The following is a 27,028-nucleotide window of genomic DNA, read 5'->3' as shown; positions in this document are numbered from 1 at the left end:
GCTCAGGCATGACTTGATCTGAAAGTACAAATGATGTTACTCATTGTTTTTGTCGTTGTTTGTTTCTTTGGTTTTTTTCTCTCCATCCTGTGTCGGCTTCATGCTCAGAAAGTTTCTTTCATGGTGGTTAAGAGATGGTTACAGTAGGTGCAGCCTCATAATTTATCAGAGTCAACATCAGTGAGAAATATATATTGCTTTGCAGCTCACTTCCCTCTGTTGAAGTGAATGTTCAGCCAATCCCTGAACCAATTACTCTACCTCTACCAGGGTGAATAGATTAGGAAGAGGGTGATGACAGAAACACTGACAGACAGTGAGACAGACAGACAGAGACAAAGAGAGATGGAGAGAAAAAGAAACAGAGAGACAGAGAGAGAGAGACAGAGAAAGGGGAAAGAGAATTTCCCTGAATGCAGAACGGTGTCTCTTCTTAACCATCTTTTTTTCCAGTTTATTCCAAAAGTTTGGTGCAATACTAGGTCCATAGTACATATTCAATACATATAATTTGAATTGATATAAAATTAATATCTGATTCAGTTCACACATTATCAGTTTTTCAGTTTACTATTTTGTTGGATTACTTTAATTCTGCCAAGACAATTTAAAAATTTCTCCAACTTTTACTTACCTGACTCTAATTTATTTCCTTTGCATGTTATTCTGTTTTCTTTGTTTCATGGTTTCTTACATATTCATGCTTCTCTTTTAGAATGGTTATATCTGTTAGTATCACATGAAATATCAGAAGAAACTTCATAATTCATTGTCTTGTGAGACCTAAGGGGTGAAGGAGAGGCATAGTGAAGCAGGAGAAGAATGCATTGAGGGTTTGTGATTACATACTCCATGTGTATTAGCATCTTCAATCCTAAGAACAAATGCTTGAGGGAGGAAAATCCTCACCTTACAGATGGGAAAATCGAGCATAGAATGGTGAGTTACTTGCCCAAGTAGGAGGAAATGAGCCATTTCAGGAAAAAAATCATATCAGTATCCTGTTGATTGGTTGTTTGGCTTTTAACTTGAAGGGATAACATACACTGTCTTTCATGGCAGTTTTCCTTTGGAACTTTCATTTTATTCACTGGTGGTGTTTTGAATATTGACTTTTCCCTCTAATAAGGAGAAATATATTCAAACCTGTTGATTGCAAAGCAGACTTTGGGGTGCATATTTGACTACAGTGTTAAAACCCTTTCTCAGACAATTTGAGAACAGGTTAGTATGCATGTTTCCTGACTGTGTTTTCACACTGAGTAGCTATTTCCTCTAACAAGCCTCATGTTTTAGTGGGAATTTTTTTCCTTCTGGATATTCTTCAGACATTCTATATAGGGGAATATAGGAAAAAATTAAATCATTGCCATTTGGCAGCAAATTATTATGTAGTTTTCTGTTGGAGTCATCCCTGGCTCCCTAAGCAAGAGGCTATGTTATAGTGGGAAACACACCCTGTGTCCTCATGTTCTTTCAGCTGGAGAATGTCATAGAAGGAAAATTGTTTCCCACCCTTCATTTAGTTCCTTCTATTTATATTTACTAGAAATTCCTCTTACATACCACAAATAGGTTGCATGATCATCTTAATATTTAGGCTTTATGAATTTGCATCTTTTTCTGGATACCATAGATAATTTTATGGAAGTTTATAGGGCTATTAGCCAAAACCTCTTTAAACCAGACAACTCATTCATTAGTTGCATTGATTTTTCTAATTTAACTATCAGAAAGTTATCTTCTATATTTCCTTAACTTACAGGTTATTGGTGGGGAAGAGGAAACTCATTTTTCTCTCTTGAGCTCTAACATTATTATTTTATACTCAAAAACAAAAAGATTAAAAAAATAAAAGGAAAATGAAGTCTTTAAAAAAAAAAGATAAAAACATCTGAGTAAAAGCTATGATTTTTGTATTTATTTATTTATTTATTTTTATTATTTATTTATTTTTTCAGTGGGTTTTATCATACATTGACATGAATCAGCAACAGATTTACAAGTATTCCCCATCCCGATCCCCCCTCCCACCTCCCTCTCCACCCGATTCCTCCGGGTCTTCCCAGGGCACCAGGCCGGAGCACTTGTCTCGTGCATCCCACCTGGGCTGGTGATCTGTTTCACCATAGATAGTATACATGCTGTTCTTTTGAAATATCCCACCCTCACATTCTCCCACAAAGTTCAAAAGTCTGTTCTGTATTTCTGTGTCTCTTTTTCTGTTCTGCATATAGGGTTATCGTTATCACCTTTCTAAATTCCATATACATGTGTCAGTATGCTATAATGTTCTTTATCTTTCTGGCTTACTTCACTCTGTATAATGGGCTCCAGCTTCATCCATCTCATTAGGACTGGTTCAAATGAATTCTTTTTCATGGCTGAGTAATATTCCATGGTGTATATGTACCACAGCTTCCTTATCCATTCGTCTGCTGATGGGCATCTAGGTTGCTTCCATGTCTTGGCTATTATAAACAGTGCTGCAATGAACATTGGGGTGCATGTGTCTCTTTCAGATCTGGTTTCCTCAGTGTGTATGCCCAGAAGTGGGATTGCTGGGTCATATGGCAGTTCTATTTCCAGTTTTTTAAGAAATCTCCACACTGTTCTGCATAGCGGCTGTACTAGTTTGCATTCCCACCAACAGTGTAAGAGGGTTCCCTTTTCTCCACACTCTCTCCAGCATTTATTGCTTGTAGACTTTTGGAGAGCAGCCATCCTGACTGGCATGTAATGGTACCTCATTGTGGTTTTGATTTGCATTTCTCTGATAATGAGTGATGTTGAGCATCTTTTCATGTGTTTGTTAGCCATCTGTATGTCTTCTTTGGAGAAATGTCTGTTTAGTTCTTTGGCCCATTTTTTGATTGGGTCATTTATTTTTCTGGAATTGAGCTTCAAGAGTTGCTTGTATATTTTTGAGATTAATCCTTTGTCTGTTTCTTCATTTGCTATTATTTTCTCCCAAACTGAGGGCTGTCTTTTCACCTTACTTATAGTTTCCTTTGTTGTGCAAAAGCTTTTAAGTTTCATTAGGTCCCATTTGTTTAGTTTTGCTTTTATTTCCAATATTCTGGGAGGTGGGTCATAGAGGATCTTGCTGCGGTTTATGTCAGAGGGTGTTTTGCCTATGTTCTCCTCTAGGAGTTTTATGGTTTCTGGTCTTACATTTAGATCTTTAATCCATTTTGAGTTTATTTTTGTGTATGGTGTTAGAAAGTGTTCTAGTTTCATTCTTTTACAAGTGGTTGACCAGTTTTCCCAGCACCACTTGTTAAAGAGGTTGTCTTTTTTCCATTGTATATCCTTGCCTCCTTTGTCAAAGATAAGGTGTCCATAAGTTCGTGGATTTATCTCTGGGCTTTCTATTCTGTTCCATTGATCTATATTTCTGTCTTTGTGCCAGTACCATACTGTCTTGATGACTGTGTGATTTTGGCATTTAAAATCAATTCCCCTCACTACTTAATTTAAATTTAATGTTATTTCTAACTTAAACATTAATTTATATAATTGTTTATTTTAATTCTAGAAATTGAAAAATGATGGGGCCTTAAAAGAGTACTAAGTTCATGAATTCAGCAAATGTTTAGGTACTAACTGGATGACAGGTGTAGTGTTCACAAATTCTGAAGTCAGAGTGCTAGGGACTTAAGTCACTGTACTAGTACTGAGTTCCTCCTTATACTTTTTCCTGCTCTTTCGTTGAGTATCAATATTCTCTTCTTCAAAATAGGGATAATAAGATATATCTTATAAATAAAATCTATAAGATTATATATTAGTAACATATAGATAAAATTATGGGTATAGATTAGATACCTATATATAGATATAGATAAAATTATGGGTCATAGTGGAGAGTTCTGACAAAACGTGCTCCACTGGAGAAGAGAATGGCACACCACTTCAGCATTCTTGCCATGAAAACCACATGAACAGTATGAAGGCAAAAAGACAGGAAACTGAACGATGAACTCCCCGGGTCAGTAGGTGCCCAATATGCTACTGGAAATTAGTGGAGAACTAACTACAGAAAGAATGAAGAGATGGAGCCAAAGCAAAAACAACACCCAGTTGCAGATGTAACTGGTGATGGAAGTTAAGTCCAATGCTGTAGCAATATTGTTTAGGAACCTGGAATGTTAGGTCCATGAATCAATGCAAATTGGAAGTGGTCAAACAGGAGATGGCAAGAGTGAACATCAACATTTTAGGAATCAGTAAAATAAAATGGATTGGAATGGGTGAATTTAGCTCAGATGACCATTATATTATATTGTGAACAATATATATATTATATATATATATATATATATATATATATATATTATATATATTATGAGCAAGAATCACTTAGAAAAAATGGAGTATTAGCCATCATAGTCAACAAAAGAGTCTGAAATGCAGTACTTGGATGCAGTCTCAAAAACGACAGAATGATCTCTGTTCATTTCCAAAGCAAACCATTCAATATCACCATAATCCAAGTCTATGCTCCGATCAATAATGCTGAAGAAGCTGATGTTAAGTGGTTCTATGAAGACCTACAAGAATTCTAGAATGAACACCCAAAAAAGATGTCTTTTTCATTATAGGGGACTGGAATGCAAAACTAGGAAGTCAAGAAACACCTGGAGTAACAGGCAAATTTGGCCTTGGAGTACAGAATGAAGCAGGGCAAAGGCTAATAGAGTTTTGCCAAGAGAACGCACTGGTCATAGCAAACACCCTCTTCCAACAACACAAGAGAAGACTCTACACATGGAAATCACCAGATGGTCAACACCAAAATCAGATTGATTATATTCTTTGCAGCCAAAGATGGAGATGCTCTATACAGTCAGCAAAAACAAGACTGGGAGCTGACTGTGGCTCAGATCATGAACTCTTTATAGCCAAATTCAGACTTAAATTGAAGAAAGTAGGGAAAACCACTACAGCATTCAGGCATAACCTAAATCAAATCCTTTATGATTATACAGTGGAAGTGACAAATAGATTCAAGGGATTAGATCTGATAGACAGAGTGTCTGAAGAACTATAGACAGAGGTTCTTGACATTGTACAGGAGGCACTGATCAAGACCATCCCCAAGAAAAAGAAATGCAAAAAGGCAAAATGGCTTTCTGAGGAGGCCTTACAAATAGCTGAGAAAAGAAGAGAAGTGAAAGACAAAGGAGAAAAGGAAAGATATTCCCATTTGAATGCAGAGTTCCAAAGGATAGCAAGGAGAGATAAGAAAGCCTCCCTCAGTGATCAGTGCAAAGAAATAGAGGTAAAAAATAGAATGGGAGTCTAGAGATCTCTTCAAGAAAATTAGAGATACCAAGGGAGCATTTCATGCAAACACAGGCACAATAAAAGACAGAAATGGTATGGACATAACAGAAGCTGAAGATATTAAGGAGAGGTGGCAAGAATACACAGAAAAACTATACAAAAAAGATCTTCTTGACCCAGATAATCATGATGGGGTGATCACTCATCTAGAGCCAGATACTGGACTCTGAGGTCAAGTGGGCCTTAGGAAGCATCACTATGAACAACGCTAGTGGAGGTGATGGAATTCCAGTTGAGCTATTTCAAATCCTAAAAGATGATGCTGTGAAAATGCTGCACTTAATATGCCAGCAAATTTGGAAAACTCAGCAGTGGCCACAGGACTGGAAAAGGCCAGTTTTCATTCCAATCCCAAAGAAAGGCAGTACCAAATAATGTTCAAACTACCGCACAATTGCACTCATCTCACACGCTAGCAAAGCAATGCTCAAAATTCTCCAAGCCAGGCTTCAACAGTGGGTGAACTGTGAACTTCCAGATGTTCAAGCTGGATTTAGAAAAGGTAGAGAAACCAAAGATCAAATTGTCAAAACCTGTTGGATCACCAAAAAAGTGAGAGAGTTCCAGAAAAACATCTACTTCTGCTTTTTTGACTCTGCCAAAACCTTTGACTGTGTGGATCACAATAAGCTGTGGAAAATTATTAAAGAGATGGAATACCAGACCGCCTGACCTGCCTCCTTAGCAATTTGTATGCAAGTCAGGAAGCAACAGTTAGAATTGGATATGGAACAACAGACTAGTTCCAAATCGGGAAAGGAGTACATCAAGGATGTATATTGTCACCCTGCTTATTTAACTTATATGCAGAGTACATCATGAGAAATGCTGGGCTGGATGAAGCACAAGCTGGAATCAAGATTGCCGGGAGAAATATCAATAACCTCAGATACGCAGATGACACCACCCTTATGGCAGAAAGTGAAGAAGAACTAAAGAACCTCTTGATGAAAGTGAAAGAGGAGAGTGAAAAGGTTGGCTTAAAGCTCAACATTCTGAGAACTAAGATCATGGCATCCGGTCCCATCATTTCATGGCAAATTGATGGGGAAACAGTAGAAACAGTGACAGACTTTATTTTCCTAAGTGCCAAAATCACTGCGGATGGTGACTGCAGCCATGAAATTTTAAAGATGATTGCTCCTTGGAAGTAAAGTTATGACCAACCTAGGTAGCATATGAAAAAGCAGAGACATTACTTTGTCACAAATGCCCTTCTAGTCAAAGCTTTGGTTTTTCCAGTAGTCATGTATGGAAGTGAGAGTTGGACTATAAAGAAAGCTGAGCACCAAAGAATTGATGCTTTTGAACTGTGGTGTTGGAAAAGACTCTTGAGAGTCCCTTGGACAGCAGGGAGATCCAACCAGTCCATCCTAAAGGAAATAAATCCTGAATATTCATTGGAAGGACTGATGCTGAAGCTGAAACTCCAGTATTTTGGCCACCTGATGCTTCAAAGCACTGACTCATTGGATAAGACCCTGATGCTGGGAAACATTGAAGGCGGAAGAAGAAGGGGACGACAGAAGATGAGATGGTTGGATGGCATCACTGACTCAATGGGCATGAGCTTGAGTTTTCTCCGAGAGTTTTGATGGACAGGGAATCTTGGCGTGCTTCAGTCCATGGGGTCGCAAATTCAAACATGACTGAGCGACTGAAGTGAACTGAACTGAACTGATGGGTATAGATAGGATGTGAATTTTGATGAACAATATTCAGGGAAATGATTTGAAGTAACAGTTACTTCAAATGTAGGAAATATAAGCATTATCCCTAATAATTATGAAAACACTTATTTTTGTTTTTTTCCAAAGTATTTTAATTGATATTTCCTAGAAAAAGCTCCGATCCTCAATTAACAACTATTCTAAAGTAAAATGCCACCACTAGATTTAAGAATGTCACTTCCCTCTTCTTATTTTTTTGAAATTTCACATGCAGATTAAAAATAGAAATAGCTCAAACTTTGCATTTCACTTTGCATCTTTTTTTTTTTTTCCCCATTTGAATAAAGCCAGGTCAAGCTTGTTATTTTTGTTTCCAATACGAAAAGCCTACTTACATGGCCAAATTGCAAACTAATTTGAGCATTTTCATCTCTTCTAAATCAAAAACAGATCAACACAGACCAGTGTTCATTTTTCCGCCATTTTCTGTAGCCTTTCTTTTAAAATGATGTTTTTAAAAAAGATCTTAACCTATTTGAATATAACCTAACAATGTATTACATAAAATCAAAAATTTAAAATATCCTCTGGAGTATCTTCTCCATTTAACTCTCTCATCTCCCACTAATGTCATCATCATTGTCAGCAAGGATGGCTTGCTTGTCCACAAGCTTCATGTATTCAAGACTTTAAATCAGCCCACCTATCAGTTCTTATGTCCAAATGCCTTCTCTCCCATTTTTCACCTAATCTTATTCCTCTCCTGAAGACTTGTCTACACTATGAAACTCTCCAAGGATGATATTATTCTCAAGGCAATTCATAGTGCTATTTCTACCAGCTTTGCCAAGATAGCATATTTGAATTTTGCACTTTATATTTCACTCCAGTATTAACCAGTATGTAAAAATACATACTGACACATAATTAGTCAAATCTCAGTGATGTATTTTTTCAAGAAAACTTAAGAGCAAAATCACTGGTCTGTTAATTTTACTAAGTCATCTTTTGCTCTGCCACCTTTGAGTCTATTATTTCATGTATAGAATGGATACTTAGTAAATATTTGTCTTTTCTCTCACTACTTCTTCCCTATCTTTCATGAGTGAAGAAATAGAGCTTATTCTACATCTATTACAACAGTTTAAAAATTTATTATTTTCCTTATGCATTTCCTTGCCATATAATCATGTCCTGATTTTACAAATGGCTGTTTTGTTTATATCCCCATCCAATGCCCACAAACAACTCTTCAATAAGGCTATTAGTCACCTTTTTAGAGATATGGAAACAGGCTTAATTAGTTCCTATGACTTCACTGAAATTGTACCACATAAGTAGTGGAACCAGGTATTTGACCTGGTTTTTGAACTGTTAGCAGGCAGAATATATTAATGATTTCATAGCCTGCTCTGAAATTAGGCGGCCTCAGAATTCTGGCTCCTGCACTTACTAGTTGTAACTGACTTATTACCTTGAACTGACTGACTTATTTTCACTCATCTCTGAAAAGATGGTCCTTGAACTGACTGACTTATCTTTACTCATCTCTGAAAAGATGGTCCTTGAACTGACTGACTTATTTTTACTCATCTCTGAAAAGATGGTCCTAATGGTGATAACCTCCTTGGACTGTTCTGATTCAACCTGTTAGTAGGTGTAAAACACTTAGAATACTGATGTGGTCCCTACGAAGTGCTCAGTAAGTATAAGTTGCTGATTTGAATGGAGGGAAAGGTAGGTGAAGACTGAAGCCATAAGCTCTTCATGCTAGTTTGTCAGAGCTTGTCTCATTTAACACAAATGAAATATGTGTTAAGCTATTGAATAAACTATTGAAATATGGAAATATTTAAATATGGAAAGGAATAAAATATAAAATAAAGTAAACCTACCAGCCAGCAGGAGATCCATTTGGTAGGAGTGGGTTAAATTGGCAGTAGAGATGCCCACTTGTATGACCAAAGCACTAAAAATTGGACAATGAACTGTGAGGGCAAGAGACGCCAACACAGCACCCTTGGAGGGTAATACTGCCCTGATGAGAGCGGGAAGTGACACATAAGATCTGATGGCCTCTCTGACTAAGGGTATAATAGGACAGTCCAAATTAAGTCCCTTTTAAGCACATTCCCTGAGACTTTGTCAGACTCAGCTGCACCCTGATACCTGCTAAGTGGAACAGTTGTTGAGTCTTCCCTTGGGAATAAAGCAACAACTAGCATGATCTGTAAAATTCACTGACAACTGAAGCTTTGTGTACCATTGACCAGATGAAGGACTGATTATTCTAAAGGATGCAAGCCAAGTGAAGCAGAATCCAACTCTTTACAATGTGGTAAAAATCTATTATATTGACTGCCCACTTTATTTTTACTGTTTTTGAAATTCTTATTGTTTTTGTTTAAAAAATCATTTTAATTAGAATTATACCAGATGCCTAAAAAATTGTATGTGATTGACGAAATGCTGATCATCATCTATTGGAATTTCTAAAATAAAACTGAAGTATTGGCTTATGATAAAACTATTCCCAGATTACTGAGATATCTTCTCCAACACAGAAGACTCTTTAGCTGCTAAATTTTGCATAGTGACTTTATTTTCAAGAGAGCTTTGCCTTGTACAAAAAAAATAAATAAATAAAACATTTATATGGATTCTGATTTAACAGTTTTAAGTCATTGTGTTATAAGCAGATAGTTCTAAATTTCATTTGTAGGGAGGACTGTCCTTACCATGAAGTGATAATAAGTTTATCCACATTTGGCAAGGTGCTCACCAATAATATTAATATACAAGAAGTTATTTATTAATTAAGTACAAGATATTAGATGAATGCTCTAGGGACTATTATCCATTCATTTTTCTTGTGGTATTTTCCAAGTCCTATTGTGTCATTTTAGATAGTCAGAAGATATATCTAGATTTTCTTGATTGAACTCACCATCCTGTTCTAAACTTTTTCTTGGCATTTAATAAGAAATAATTAAAAGATGGACAAGTTTTCATCTTCTGAAAAAAAATGTCAGATTTTCCTTAGTATATGGTCTAAGAAAACATGTCTATTCTGTAGAACTTGGCCTTTCTTTTTATCTTACAGTAAGAAACATGTAAAATCCTGACGTTTCATTTTTAATTTGACTCCCACCATATTCAAAACAAAGTTGAGTGTTCAAATATAACAATCATTGCATTCAAATTCCTGAAAGAATTCTCTCTCTCCCTTTCTCTGTACCTCCCTTATTTAATTGTATAACTCAATGGCCTGAGTGCCATGGTATAATAAGAGTGTTTTAAAAGCAGTAGAAAAATAAATAATAATTATGTAATGTGGTAGAGGTGTTAGCTAATGCTGTATATAATGTTGTAACATATAAATGTATCAAATCAACATGCTACATATCTTAAACACCATATTCTATGTCATTCATATCTCAATAAGAAAATGAAAGTCAACCAATTTGTAAGTCACTTAAAACCATTTGTGTAGTACACATGGGGAAAATTTAAAATAAACAAATAAATAGTAATAAGAAATCTAAGACTGCAGGGTACAAATACCAAGAAAACAAAGAATACATGTGACCTGTGATAAATATAATTAGGAAAACTAACAGTTGCTGAGCAAGGGATACTTAGACATTGAATGCACTTAAGTGAAATAATAAGACTTAACTTTTCTGAAATGTTAACAATTACCATGGAAATGCGGAGAAGAAAATGGCAACCCACTCCAGTACTCTTGCCTGGAGAATCCCATGGACAGAGGAGCTTGGTGGGCTACAGTCCATGGGGTCGCAAAGAGTCCAACATGACGGAGCGACTTCACTCACTTCATACTTTATCACTGGAGAAAGAAATGGCGACCCCCTCCACTATTCTTGCCTGGGGAATCCCATGGATGGAGGAGGCTGGCGGGCCGTGGTCCATGGGGTCGCAGAGAGTCAGACAAGACTGAAGTGACTGAGCACCAAGCAACATGGAAATGTATAGAAATGGTTGTAATGAGAAGATCAATTTTTATTTTCTCCAAACACATTTGTAGATGTTCAATATTTCCTGAGTGATTTTCCCACTCTAAAGCTACACTATAAACTTGCCATGAGGAAAGATTAGGCAGTAAAAGTAATTCTTTGCTCCAAAGATCCTTCTTAGTAAACTCAAAGAGCAAACTTGTTACTGGATGGATTCATTAATATGTGTCTTATGATGGCTTTTGTTATATCAACTTCAAAATCACGATTAATTTAGAGCATCCAAAATTATTGCTCTTTTTAATAGAGAACAAAATCATAGCTCTACCCAACCTTTGCGATGTTAATGACACAGTCCAGGGCATCACCTTTTTCTGGAAATAAGTTTTGTTGGAACATTGCTGTACCAATTGGTGACATTTTCATCTATGGATTCTTTTTCACTACAGTGCCAGAGTTGAGTAGTTGTGACAGACATGGCATTCAGAGTCTAAACTGTTTACTATCCACTCTTCAGCAGAAAGTATTTGCTGACTCCTGATTTAGAGGATCTTGGGAATGGAGTCTCCAATTGTTTTCAGTGAGAATTGTTTTAGGATATTTTTCCTTTTTTAATTCCAAGAACCGAAGAAAGCAATCATTGCCTTTCCATTTAGCAAACATATTTTGAACAAGAAGATAGCATATTCCAGTCTGAACAGGAAGACAGCATATTCCAATCATAGATATTCAGTTCAGTTCAGTCATTCAGTTGTGTCTGACTCTTTGTGACCCCGTGGACTGCAGCACACCAGGCTTTTCTGTCCTTCACCAACTCTCAGAGGTTACTCAAACTAATGTCCATTGAGTCGGTGATGCCATCCAACCATCTCATCCTCTGTCAGCCCCTTCTCCTCCTGCCCCCAATCTTTCCCAGCACCAGGGTCTTTTCCAATGAGTCAGTTCTCACATCAGGTGGCCAAAGTATTGGAGTTTCAGCTTCAGCATCAGTCCTTCCAATGAACGCTCAGGACTGATTTCCTTTAGGATGGACTGGATGGATCTCCTTGCAGTCCAAGGGACTCTCAAGAGTCCCTTGTTCAAAAGCATCAATTCTTTGGGGCTCAGCTTTCTTTATAATCAAACTTTCACATCCATACATGACTACTAAAAAACCATAGCCTTGACTAGATGGACCTTTGTTGACAAAGTAATATCTCTGCTTTTTAATATGCTGTCTAGGTTGGTCATAGCTTTTCTTCCAAGGAGCAAGTATCTTTTAATTTCATGGCTGCAGTCACCATCTGCTGTGATTTTCAGCCCCCCAAAAATAAAGTCATTGTTTCCACAGTTTTCCCATCCATTTGCAACAAAGTGATGGGACTGGATGCCATGACGTTAGTTTTTTGAATGTTGAGCTTTAAGCCAACTTTTTCACTCTCCTCTTTCACTTTCATCAAGAGGCTCTTCTTCACTCTCTGCCATAAGGGTGGTGTCATCTGCATATCTGAGGTTATTGATATTTCTCCTGGCAATCTTGATTCCAGCTTGTATTCCATCCAGCCCGGCATTTCACATGATGTGATCTGCATATAAGTTAAATAAGCAGGGTGACAATATACAGCCTTGAATTGGCTCTGTACCAGTTTTGAATATGTACCTGACATTATACCAAGATATTTACATAAATTAATTCTCGTGTTATTGTTTAGAGATTGATATTGTTAGGCAAAATTATTGTCTTGATGGCCCCAAGTAATGATCTCCTTTTGTGTTGTATCTTTGTGGTTTCCATCTAGCTTGAGCTAATCATGTGAATTGCTTTAGGAGAAGTAACACTTCGCTAATTACATCCTCATGCTCTTAAAGCCCTGCCATTGGCATGAGGACTAATCCAGTCTGAGAGACCAAGGACAGCAGAGTTGAATAACCCAATAAAAGTTCCCCTAGACCAGTCAATCCTCAGCTAACCTACCAGCTAAGAATACATCCTGAATAATTCATGCTGAGATCAGTCATGCCCAGAGCATCAGACCAGCTCAGACAACCCATAGGGTCATGAGAAATAATAAAATGATTATTGTTTATGGTGCTAAGTTTCTGGGTGATTTGTTATGCAGTGAGAACTTATGTAGTATTGTTTTATACTCCACTTTTCAGACAAATAAATTGAAGAATTAGATTAACTAATTTGATGAAGAATGCATAGATGGTTAGTGGAAAAGGCAGGATTAGTAACCAGTAGTCAAATTCCAGAGCCTTTAATAACCATTAAGATCAGGGTGACCCTACAAAGGATAGCAAAGACAGATAAGAAAGCCTTCCTCAGTGATCAGTGCAAAGAAATAGAGGAAAATAATAGAATAGGAAAGGCTAGAGATCTCTTCAAGAAAATTATAGATACCAAGGGAGCATTTCATACCAAGATGTGCTCAATAAAGGACAGAAATGGTATGGACCTAACAGAAGCAGAAGATATTAAGAAGAGGTGGCAAGAATACACAGAAGAATACATTGTACAAAAAAGATCTTCATGAGCCAGATAATCACGATGGTGTGATCACTCACCTAGAGCCAGACATCCTGGAATGTGAAGTCAAGTGGGCCTTAGGAAGCATCACTACAAAACTAGTGGAGGTGATGGAATTCCAGTTGAGCTATTTCAAATTCTGAAAGATGATGCTGTGAAAGTTCTGCACTCAACAAACCAGCAAATTTGGAAAACTCAGCAGTGGCCACAGGACTGGAAAAGGTCAGTTTTCATTCCAATCCCAAAGAAAGGCAATGCCAAAGATTGCTCAAACTACTGCACAATTGCACTCATCTCACACGCTAGCAAAGTAATGCTCAAAATTCTCCAAGCCAGGCTTCAGCAATATGTGAACCGTGAACTTCCAGATGTTCAAGCTGGTTTTAGAAAAGGCAGAGGAACCAGAGATCAAATTGCCAATATCCGCTGGATCATCGAAAAAGCAAGAGAGTTCCAGATAAACATCTATTTCTGCTTTATTGACTATGCCAAAGCCTTTGACTGTGTGGATCACAATAAACTGTGGAAAATTCTGCAAGAGATGGGAATACCAGACCACCTGACCTGCCTCTTGAGAAATCTGTATGCAGGTCAGGAAGCAACAGTTAGAACTGGACATGGAACAACAGACTGGTTCCAAATAGGAAAAGGAGTACATCAAGGCTGTATATTGTCACCCTGCTTATTTAACTTATATGCAGAGTACATCATGAGAAATGCTGGGCTGGAAGAAGCACAGGCTGGAATCAAGATTGCTGGGAGAAATATCAATAACCTCAATATGCAGATGACACCACCCTTATGGCAGAAAGTGAAGAAGAACTAAAGAGCCTCTTGATGAAAATGAAAGAGGAGAGTGAAATAGTTGGCTTAAAGCTCAGCATTCATAAAACTAAGATCATGGCATCTGGTCCATTATCTCATGGGAAATAGATGGGGAAACAGTGGAAACAGTGTCAGACTTTATTTTTCTGGACTCCAAAATCACTGCAGATGGTGACTGCAATCATGAAATTAAAAGACACTCCTTGGAAGGAAAGTTGTGACCAACCTAGACAGCATATTAAAAAGCAGAGACATTACTTTGTCCAAAAAGGTCCGTTTAGTCAAGGCTATGGTTTTTCCAGTGGTCATGTATGGATGTGAGAGTTGGACTATAAAGAAAGCTGAGCACCAAAGAATTGATGTTTTTGAACTGTGGTGTTGGAGAAGACTCTTGAGAGTCACTTGGACTGCAAGGAGATCCAACCAGTCCATCCTAACGGAGATGAGTCTTGGGTGTTCATTGGAAGGACTGATGCTGAAGCTGAAACTCCAAATTTTGGCCACCTCATGCGAAGAGTTGGCTCATTGGATAAGACCCTGATGCTGGGAAAGATTGAGGGCAGGAGGAGAAGGGGACGACAGAGGATGAGATGGTTGGATGGCATCACTGACTTAATGGACATGAGTTTGGGTGAACTCCAGGAGTTGGTGATGGACAGGGAGGCCTGGCGTGCTGCAGTCCATCAGGTTACAAAGAGTCAGACATGACTTAGTGACTAAACTGAACTGAACTGAAGGTCAGGGTAAGTGGGACTATATCTGAAATGGCCAGGTGTGAGGACTCCTTCTTATTTTTTACTGTTGAAATGTGGTTATAAGAGGTTAGACAGAATCCAATTACCACCTCATCTGCAAGAGTCAGTAGAGCAGAGACTAGACAAGTAATAGTGTTATTTGACTGAGAGATTGACTGATAAAGCAACATGTTCCATTGCTGCAGTAGTAATAAAACACCTGAGATGGCCTGTAAGTTCAGCAGCCGAAGGGGGAAAGTGGAGGAGACTCATGGAGATGCAGAGACATCTGAGAGAGGTGCTGGAGCTAATAAATCAGAAGTAGGTAGTTGGTGCTTGGAAACTTGTTTTGATGGTTTACTTCACAGAAATTTGTCAACAAATTTCACAATTATTTTGAGTAAAAGCACATACCTTAATACACTCCATATGTCATAATAGATAGGAGACAGAATACAGAAAGATTTCCTCATTGTTTTCTTTATGATCGCCAGGGCGTGTTTTCATTGCCTTTGTTAAAAGTCTTAATTGCATCTTTGTTTTCCATGTATTGGAAATTGTGTGGGCAGTGAGTACAATGGTGGAGAATGAGAAGAGAGGTTCAGACTGCAGAAATGTGGGCAGAGGGGAAAAAACAACAGATGACGCTCAAGAGATATCCATGGCCTACCTCCTAAGAAGAATCAAACAATGCACCTTGTCCAGTGTTGTAACTTCCTCTGTGGATTTAACAGGAAATTAGAACCTAGATTTTGTTTAAAACATGAAACAATATCTGATGAAAAGAGTGATTTTATTTTTAGTAGTGATAAACAAAAAACTAAAGGCGCTTCAAATATCTGCCGACTAAAACTTGAATAAATAAAAAGTGTGGTAGTTATCCAATGGAATAAAATTCAGCAGTGAAAATAAAAAACTATTTAAGAAAACAAAGTATTTTAAGAAAACAAGATAGCAAATGAATGTGTGATTTCATTTATTAAAATATTAATAAACACACAAAAATAAATATAGTTGATTAGGGATATAGACATAAGTGAGAAAACTATCAAAAAAAAAGAAAAAGGTAACGGGCTATCTCTGGATGTGGAGTTTCTCTTTCGGAGAGGCAGTTGGTCTTCAAAGCAGTGGTGATTAACTTTTGTTAGGAGGAAAACGTACCCGTGTTCATCTGTAAACACTATATAAACCTTACATATAAGGTACAGAGTGTATAATCCCCATGTAAATAACATAAGATAGTATCCTCTCAACAAATCTATTAGTACGTTTCTTCCCATAATAAACTAAAATTTCCCTTAGTCCACATTGCTTTCACATCAAATGGTGTCATTGACCTTGTGTGAGTGACAGTGGAATTAGGGCACTTCATCAGTTTTAAAAAAGTACCTGTAAAAACCATTTTTGACCCACAAACACTAAACTGAAGGTACATTAGGATGTAAGTCCATTTTGATTCTTGCATGTCAAGGACTTCATAATAATTTAGTTTTCTTTGAGACATCTTGAAAATGAAAGTGATAGAATATTGAATTAAAAAGAGCAAAGACATGACATTAGCAGATTCAGTGTGCATTTAAAAATGGAAATACTTCCAGTAAAACACTGCATATAGGTTAAATATTCACAATTCTGTGACAAATTTTCCTCCTGTTTTTTTTTTTTCCCTGTGTCTTTAATGAATCTTCACAGTTTCTCTCTCAAAAGCATGAGTGTGTCAATTGCTCAGTTGTGTCCGGCTCTTTGTGACCCCGTGGAGTGTAGCCCACCAGGCTCCTCTGTCCCCAGGAAATCCTGACCCAGGAATCAAACTCTGGTCTCCCAAATTGCAGACAGCTTCTTTACCATCTGAGCCACCAGGGAAGCCCTCTCAGAAGCGTAAAGAAAAGCTAACATATACATACTCCCACACTCACTCACACCTGAGGGGACTGTGCAAAAGCGCTGGCACATCCAGGGATGAGCACAAGTCTTATCAGGCACTGAAGTTGAACCAGACTTCTTGACAAGTCTGATAGAAAAGTATCCTTACCCTCAACGCAATTTCTATGGAATTTGTGACTGCGCCCCCTGGTGGTTCAGTCACTAAAAAAATCCACCTGCAGTGCAGGAGACCGGGGCTTGATCCCAGAGTTGGGAAGATCCCCTGAAGGAGGGCATGGCAACCCACTCCAGTATTCTTGCCTGGAGAATCCCCATGGACTGCGGGCTGCAGTCCATGGGTCCGCAAAGAGTCAGACACGACTAGGTGACTAAGCACACATCCTCAATGCAATTTTTAAGGAATCTAACTGCTCTCTGGGTAAGTCCAATGTCTTGCAAGAGCAGCGGAAAGTGAAAGTGAAAGTCGCTCAGTCGTGTCCTCCTTGCGACCCCATGGACTATACAGTGGATGGAATCCTCCAGGCCAGAATACTGGAGTGGGTGGCCTTTTCCTTCTCCAGGGGATCTTCCCGACCCAGGAATCGAACCGGGGACTCCTGTATTGCAGGACGATTCTTTACGAACTGAGCTATGGGGGATGCTCAAGAAGGCTGAAAGTGAAAGTCCCTTAGTCATGTCTGACTCTTTGGGACCCCGTGGACTATATAGTCCATGGAATTCTCCAGGACAGAAAACTGGAGTGGGTAGCCGTTCCCTTCTCCAGGGGATCTTCCCAAACCAGGGATGGAAACCAGGTCTCCCACATTGCAGGCGGATTCTTTATCAGCTGAACCACAAGCGAAGCCCAAGAGCAGGGTAGGCCACACTAATAAGAAACATTTGGGAAAAAAAAAGAAACATTTGGGGCAAGATGAGGATCAAAATGCCGGGGACAGAATTCTGAGAGCCTCAAGCATTCCACACGATCTTCAACTCCTCCCAGCTTCAATTTTGAAATCAGAAGGTGGAGGGAAAAAGGGTACTGGGCGGGCAGAGGGATAGTTGGTAATGTTTCTCTCTTGATGGATTACCTGCTCTCTGGCTACAGCGACTGAGACAGACCGCAAGGTTACAAGGACCAGAAAGTGAAGGAGAGCACCGGCATTTCCCGAATCCGGCACAGGCCCTGCCGCTCTGACACACGACTGCCCCACCAAGGCCATCAGTTCTCCGTGCGGCTTCAGGCGGGGGGGAATATGCGATTTGTGTGATTATAGTTATCAGTATTGCATCAAGCGGAACAGTATTTTTAGCTCTGTGAACCAGAGGGAGGAGAAGCACCAGAGGGGTTGGATTCAGACTGACCGAGGAGTGGAGAGGGAGAGGTTTGGAAATTCTTTTTATTCTCTTTCCTGCTGGTTTCCAATTCTCGACAATGGATTGCGTATCTGGGCTGTCATCTAATAGATTCAGTGGCAAGCAGGCCAAGGAATCTACTTCTTATAAGAGGCCCCAGGTGACAGTGAGGAAATTTTTTAAATGGTGCAAAATCAGATATAGTATGAGATTGAGAGCGAAAGTTAGTCACTCAGTTGCAACCCCATGGACTATATCCTGGCAGGCTCCTCTGCCCATGAAATTCTCCAGACAGGAAAACTGGAGTGGGTTGCCATTTCCTTCTCCAGGGAATCTTCCCAACCCAAAGATTGAACCCACATCTCCTGCGTTGCAGGCAGATTCTTTGCCATTTGAACCACCAGGGGAAGCCCTACCATGAGGTGAAATCGCCCGGAAACGTCTCTCTCTTTACTCTGAGAAGCCTGATGTATCTTGGTTTAACTTTCTGATTTTGTGAGATGATTGTGTGTAAGTTTCTCGAGCCATATGAGTTTGTTTGGTCCTCCTGCCCCTAGAAGAGTATAGTAGGTATCAATCAATAAATATAGATTTAATTCTGAGGGTATGCATACTCTGAGTAGGATCATGGCTCCATTTTAGATGCTCTTGGATACTAGCTTGTCTATGTGGCATCTGGGAAGCTGGAGGTACAATGTACTCTTGTAATGTCATGATAAATGTATAAAAGAGGCTCAAGCATAAACCTACATTTTTCAGTCGTTTGCCCTATTACCTTAGATTGTGATTTAGGAAAATGTAGTATAGATTTATTCAATGGTGCATCTCCTAGTAGTAAAATAAAGCTCCTGCTTCTCTCTTTATACATGGATCTTATTGACAGTGGTTTATTGGCATATCTTCCCCAGTTACAGGGACTAAATTTTAGTTTGGGACATGAGTTTTAGATCAAGAGGTTTTAGATCAAATAGATCAAGAGGATTTTTTCTCTCTGCATTGCTGAGTTTTCCTGTCCTATAAGAAGAATGCACTGAATTAGTAAAATGGAGATTGAAATTAAATTTTGGAAAATAAAAGTCCCTGAATTGGTAAAAGTCAAAGAACACTCTAAATATTGGACTTTGAATCAGTTTAAGCTGACTACCCTCAGTATGGGAATAGTCTTTCATAAGCCCCTGACCTGCATGTCAGCATGCATGTGTTTTTTTTTTTCCCCAGTAACATTTTAAGGAGCCCTACTGAGGACTTCATAGGGAGAATTAGGATATAGATAATGGGGGATGTCAACAAGAAAAATTTATGTCATTTGAAAACATCTACCATATGAATTTTTGAAAATTCAAATGAAACAATATTCTGGAGACATTATAACAATACATGATTTGAACTTGTTTTGCTGGATAAATAAATGAAGATGAATTAACTTCAAAGACTGAATTTTTGTATTGGGTAGATGAATTCAAAGGACAAAATTTAAGTAGAATATTGACATTATGGTAATACTAGTGATATGCACTGCAGGCTTAGAGGAACATTCCAACAATCATAGCATAGTCAACTATGTAATAGTTGAAGGCTGGGGCCACAGTGCCAGATGAGATATAAAACAAATTTTGTTTTTTAAATTTTTTGTATGCATTATATATAATACATCAAATTGTAATCGATTCACAGATGATAATGAGAAGGAAGGATATAGGGCCTTGAGCTTCCTACCCCTGGCTCTAGGTGTGGGGATATAAGCAGAGAACAAGGGAGGTTCCTGCTATCACAGAGCTCACACTGTCACATACAATAGACAATACGTTATGTAATATGTCCAATGATGGCAACCACTATGAATAAAACTAATAAAACAGGATGAGGGGATGGGAAGTGATGCAGAAGGCGCTATTTTGTGTAGACTGGGTAGGGAGTAATGAATGTATCTGAATAAATAAGGGGACATTTCAGCAGAAACCTAGTTAAAGTGGATGAGTCAAGAAAATACCTCCAAGAATAACTTTATAGGAAGAGGATGCATACGTCCAGAGGCACTACGTGGAAGCATGCCTGGCATTTTTAACATCAGAGAGGCCGAGGAGGATGGGGTAGACTTTGGGAAGGAAGGTAGCACGGGATATAAAGTCAAACAGGGTAGTAGAAGGCCAGATTATGTGGAGGTTTGATGGTCATAATGTTCTGAGTGACATGGAAGGTTGTTGGAAATTTTGAGCAGAGATGATGCTCTGTTTCATGATTAACAGGATGGCGCAGGCTACTTGTGTGGATGATAGATCATATCAGGAAAGAAGTGGAAGCCAAGAAGCCAACTGTGGAGCCGATAGACAGTTCAGTAAGGGATGACCTGGATTTCTGGATTTCTGGCTAAGTACTTCTTGGATACATAGAAGTCCTCACCTTTCCTGACTATTTTGTCTCTTGTGAGATTTCTTTGGTAGCCTGAATGAAAGCCTCATTTGGTTACTATCCAAAGCAACTGTGAACAGAGCTACCAACTCTGGCTTGAAATTATTATCTCCAACTTATTGCTTATGATGAAAAAAGCATTAAAATTTGATTAATATAATCTTTCAATTTTATTTCCATCATTTTGCACATCATTCAGCCTTACTGAAGAGACATTTAGAGAGAAAGAATATTAGCATTCATAGGATTTACATTAAAGTCTGTTCTACCTATTTAGTTCTAAGACTGATTTTTATTCTTATGATGTGTCAGAGAAAAGAACAAAAAGTTTTAGATTATGAATTTGGAATTGTTGAATCTTTTCTCTGCAGGAGGTGGTGTTACTTGTATGCAAGGGTCAAGTGAGGTCCAGAAAACAAGTGCAGAAAGGACTTCCAAGAAAATGTATATCTAATTTTGAATCTCTCACGCAGCGTTAAAAAAGAGAAAAGAAAACAAAGAGTGGAAAGTTGGAGATTAGATAGCAGAGTAGATTGTTTACTTTCCTTTGCCTCTTGGACAGCCTCGAGGTTTTATTGGCACCCGTTCCATTTGTCTTTCTCCAGGTTTAAATTGAGGTGATGAGATGGAATATTACCTGTGAGCTTTGGAACATCCATGAGTGACATGTGATAGTTGCCTGGGAAACTGGAGATGAAATTCTACAGGGCTTTGAGATGCTTTACATTTGAGAATAAAGCTCAGCTGAAGTTTAAACAGCATACTGACAGAGGGTATTGATCTTTCACATTATCTGTTAGGACGTTTGAGCTGCAGATAACAGAAAACCCCCAACTCCAAGTGGTTTTACCAACAAAGAAGTGTATTATCTAATATAATTGGAAGTACAGAGCTAGAATGCGCTCCAAGTGTGTTGCAATGAGAAGCCTAATATAATCAAGGGTCCACGTCCTTTTCTTCTTTCTCCTCTGTTGTACTCAGCTACCTCCTAGGGCTGATTGTCCTTGTGGTTTCAAAATGGCTGCCAGTGACATCTTGAACAATATTAATTCTTATTCACTGCTGGCAAGAGAGGAAGGGGAAGATTTCTCTTTTAAACCTAGAAAATATTCCTTCTCTTACATCTGATTGAGAAAACTTAATTCACAAGTCTGCCACTAGAATAAGGAATGCCGTGGTCTCACTGGCATAAATCAAAATCCTCCTTGGGGACTAGATGTATTGTCAATTTCTGGACTTTAAAAGGGCTTTTACTAGGAAGAAAAAGGGGAGCGGGGATTGGGAAATAGGTGTCATATATATCATACAATGGAGAGACAAGAGTTAGCAACAGATTCTACACTGGAAAAAACGTTCAAAGAGTGGAATCTGCCCCAAGTTTTGTTATTTTTTGTCCCTTGTCATCAACATCGTGGACGTGTTTCTCCCTAAGAATGAAACAGAAGTGGAGGGGATTCTGGTGAGTCCACTATCTTCTTTCTACAGTATTTTGAAGCGAAGGTTAAAGACCTTAGAAGTAGTAATTTTAAAGCATAAGTGACTCTAAGGCCATTGTTCAGTTTCCAAAAGTTAAAATCAATGAATACTTGTAATGTTATAATAGTAGTTTGTTGCTTATAATTTCCAATATCCTGAATTCTTAATTTAGAAAGCATACTGATACTGATAATAACTTATTTCAGCATCTATATTAGCTATATCTATAGATATAAATTTTACTAAACAAGCATGTCTTTGAAACATTTTCTCCTTCTTTTTGGAATCCTGAAGTTTTCTTTGTTAAAAGTAATTTTAGCATATTAGAACCTAACCATGTGGTAGCAGATATATGACAAATTTTGCTGTTTGCAATTAATTTATGAAGAATTTATTAATTTTCTATTGCTGTATAAAATTGCTCTAAACTTAGTGGCTTAAAGAAATATGAACGTATTGCCTTACAGTTCCTGCAAGTCAGAAGTCTGCACACAACTTAGCTAAGGTTCTCTGCTCAGTGTTTCACATGGTCAGCATCAAGGCTGCAGCCAAGTGTCGATCACACTGTCATTCTTGTTTGAGGCTCCACATCCTCTTTCAAGCCCACTAAGCTTGTTGGCGGAATTCAGTTCCTTGTAGCTGTAGGAATGTCCCCATTTTTAAATAATGTTGCCAAGGATCCCTCTTGGCTTCTAGAGTCTGCTCACTGTCCCTTACTAGTGTCTCCTTTTTTCCCAGAACAACAGGAGCATGTCTCTGACCTCTTATGTCTCTAGACACAGATCTAAGGATGCGTGTGATTAAGTCGGGCCCATTTGATAATCTATCCTAATGTCAGATGAGTGGGGATTTTAATTTGACTTGCAGAATCCCTTTGGAAAGGCAAGGTTGGGAGATCAGAGTTGAAAGTGATAATAAGAGTGGCATTCATGCCATGGATTTGCTTTGAACAAGGCGCTCTGCTTCTTTTTCCTAAATAGTTTCCTGTGGTGAAGGACGGCTGATGGCCGCACGTATTTGTGTATATGTCTTGATCTTGTTAACAGTATTTCTCAACACTCACTTTGTTATGGTCTGGCTGCTGCTTTGAGGAGCCAGACAAAGCAGATGATATTACACTTAATAAACACATATGAAGGCCAGAAATATAGCTACAGACAAAAGAAATTTAAAATAACCCAAGGTAGTCATGCAGTCTCCTTGCAACAAACTGTTTGGACAAGAAAATGAGAATGTATATAACTCAGTGTGTTTTTTTCTCCTTTTTCTTTTTCAGTATACTAACAAGGATGAATATAATTTGAAAACAACTTTGTAAATCCATTCCCCTCAGAACACTATAGAGTAAAGAAATATTCCATATGGATACCAACTGTTCTTAGTTACTAATCAGAGCTGATCAAATAAAGTTAATGACAGAGGGTTGGCTGAGCTGACTTTCAGTAGCATGTGTGTGTGTGTGTGTGTGTGTGTGTGTGCGTGTGTGCAAAATCTAGTACAGATGTATTCTAAGTATCTGTCCTTTAAGCAGGCCATATGCATCTCTTTTAAAATAAATTGTGAACTATTGCAGAACCATTGTAAACTATTTTTTTCCTTTTAAGAAGGAGCATATATCACAAATGCAAGAGACTTTGTTTCGGCTTCTGATTTTCTGCTGCTCCTGAACCTTAGGTTTTTAACTCCCTAATAGAAGGGCCTTGGCAGAGGTTGAGAGTTCCTATGACACCATCAGTCCGTAGCAAACAAGATGAGCAAGTATGCCAGGCTGCCTCTAATGTCCTCTATGAAGGTTCACTTTCCTCTTTGACTGTACACTGTTGCCATGAGGTTATGCTGCGACTCATTTTCATTTTCTTTGGGGAATTACGAGAGTGCTACAAAGAAGGGAGATGAAGTGGAAGAAACGCTCTCCTTCCTTCTCTGCCAAGAAGCTTTAGAGAATCTCAGAGGGATGACTCAGAAACCAGCATTCTTGTGACTCTGATGCTCATTCTAGTTAGATGACTGCTTGTTTGGACTTTGTAAAAAGTCTCCTTCAAGAATGAAGTGTTTTTCTGAGAAAAGAGGCAGAGATATATTTGTAGAATTGTTGATAACAGCTGCCAAAGACAGCAGTGATTGCAAGATTATTAAGCTAAAAGGAAGACACAATTTAGGCTAATTATTTTTACATGTTTTATCATTTTATTAGAAATAATTCCAGATGGGTTATGAAGAAAACCTATTGAGTTTGATGAGTTTTCCAAAAACTCTTAGTGAAGATATGTTCACCAATAAACAACAAAACATCAGCAGAACTGTCATATACTGAGCAAAGAGTCAGGCTGATACCAAAGCAACATGCAACATACAAAAGGTACAGTATAAAGGAAGACAATCTGCTTAGGATTAAAAATCATGTCCATGTGCACTCTTTGCATCTAGCACAGAACTAGTTAGCTATCAAACCCAAACCATACCAAGGTAAGCTTGGCTGATAGAAGCCAGGAGTCAATAATGGGGGGAGAAATGGAAGTTCCTCAGTGCAAGATCTGAATAGTGTTTTGGAGCATTTCCCTGGCTGGTACAAGCAGTATTTAAAAAATCTTAATTTTTGAATTAATTTATCAACTAAGTCACCACCATTGATGTCAGGTTTGTGCACCTACTTTTCACCCTGGCTTCTGGATCTGACTCCTTGTGGTATGTGTTACCATTCAAGGATTACCAGGCATCATTTCTCTCATCAAGACCTCAGATAAAAGAAATGCCTGTGTTCCATCCCCCGTGTTTTTCAGGTCGAAGTGTTTGTTACTAGAATACCAGAATGCAGTGACACTTTGCCATTTCTCAAATATGTGTGGCTTTTCAAAATGCAGTTTATGAAAGCTTCCAGTTTCTGGAATGTTGATATTTTTCATCACAAGGGATCAGTAGTCCTGTGATTCTTTGGTTCAGGAAAACTTGCCACATCATTGAAAATTATGACTTAAAAACATTGAAGGCAATCTTCTCAAGGGGATGTAGTTTTTTCTTATAGTTTACTTGACCTTCATCTTGGTGGGTCTCAACTCTAATTAAGACTAGCATGCGCGATTCTAGTTTAAAAAGATCACAGTTATAACAAGGCCTATATATATATTTTCATTTTGTTATGTCTCTACACACAGCTGCTATTGAATTTTCCTGGGAGAATATACTAGAAGGGCTAAGATCAATGTACCAGTTTATTGATAGCAGTTCTTTAAATCTTAATATATATAGCCCTTGAGGAAAGAAAGTGATTTCATGCATAATAGGATTCACTAATGCATAAGTAGGATCAAAATTAGCTACTTCTAACTTAAGAAATCAGAATTTCACTCGAGAGTAAAACTTACTTCAAATATAAAATAATAATAATGCTATCATCATTCATTCTTTTTCTGAAATTTGTGAATGTAAATACATGACTTGATCATGGTTTCAGAGAAAGTTCTTATGAGTGACATTTTTGTTTGTTGATATATCTTCATTTGACAAACCAAGTTGCTAAGCCCATATTAACGGGTTAAAACTGATTTTTTAATTACATCTGGAATGCAAGAGTAAATTAAGAATTTATTAAATTAATTGGGTTATTTTATTCAAATGCTTCCAGAGTGACTATCATGATACCTAAGTAATCAGACTCAATCTAAATAAATTAATTCAATAAAATACTAGCCTAATTTGTGGCTTAATGGAAGCATTTCATTAATACTGTCAGGAACAAAGAAAAAAGTTTCAAGGCTTTTTAAAGAGGTAACTGCAGTCAATGCATTGTGGCTGGTAGTGCATTTACCAAGTTAAGGAAGCTATGATACCAATTAGAAAAGGAGTGATGATAACGCTCCCTATTTTACTGAGAGTTTTAAGGCTCCCCACAAGCGGGTACTCATTTTCCATCTTTTATATTTCTAAAAGCACTCTGTGATTTCTCTCTCTTTTCCATTTTTCAATCTGTGAGAAAGAAATAATATTTTTTAACCAAGATTGTTCCTTCTGTTCGTGCTTTTACTCATTGTTTTATCTTCTCTGGAGCTTTGATTTATCAAATCTGGCCTTTAAAATGATTTGTCTCTCTATATATATTTCTTTAACTTTTCATTTCCAACTATTTTCTTCCCCTCTGCCTGAAAATATGTTTCCAATGAGCAACAACCAACCAAACCCCTGATAAAAATAAACAAAAATACACATTTCTCTGAATTTTGTTGCCTACAAACCACTTAATAGTTTTATCACTTTCTTTCCATTTTCTTTTAGCAACCTTAGAAAATGAATATACCCTTGGTGCCTTGTCCTCCACATAGTTGACTTACTTTGTATATTTAGAATTCTGTACCTAATGAAGCTGTCATTTCAAAGATCACTAAACAATTTTAACTAAAAATTTTATTTCATTCCTCTTCTATTCTGATTTCCAATGTTGAAAGTTTTTCTTGAAACATTTTATTGGCCAATGTTCATTATTTGCCTCTTAATTTTTTCCTTCTCATTTTTAATTTTTTTTAAAAAAAAGACAGGTTTAGGAGTTTGTAAGAAATTAGTAAGTTAAATTAAAAAAAAAATCTGTCAAGTACTGCAGTAATGGGATAAATAAGATTTTTAAAGCTCAATGTTTAAAACACATTTACATTGAAAATGACAGAGTTAGAAGACATTAAATAATGTGGATATGCACCAGAAAGGGTTTAAGTAATGAAAGGTACATCATTTCAACATAAGAAATAAAGACCATAGTTTGAAGTTAATGACCAGCGAAAGCCTTAGGTCTTGTAATAGTTTTCCTAGCTCCAAAGAGTCATTATGGAAGAAGCTTCTTTATGGTACTTAACTGAAATATACATATGGCAG

The sequence above is a fragment of the Dama dama genome, chromosome 31 (genome assembly GCF_033118175.1).
Source record: "Dama dama isolate Ldn47 chromosome 31, ASM3311817v1, whole genome shotgun sequence".
Taxonomy (NCBI): Eukaryota; Metazoa; Chordata; class Mammalia; order Artiodactyla; family Cervidae; genus Dama; species Dama dama.
This window is presented reverse-complemented; position numbering follows the sequence as displayed.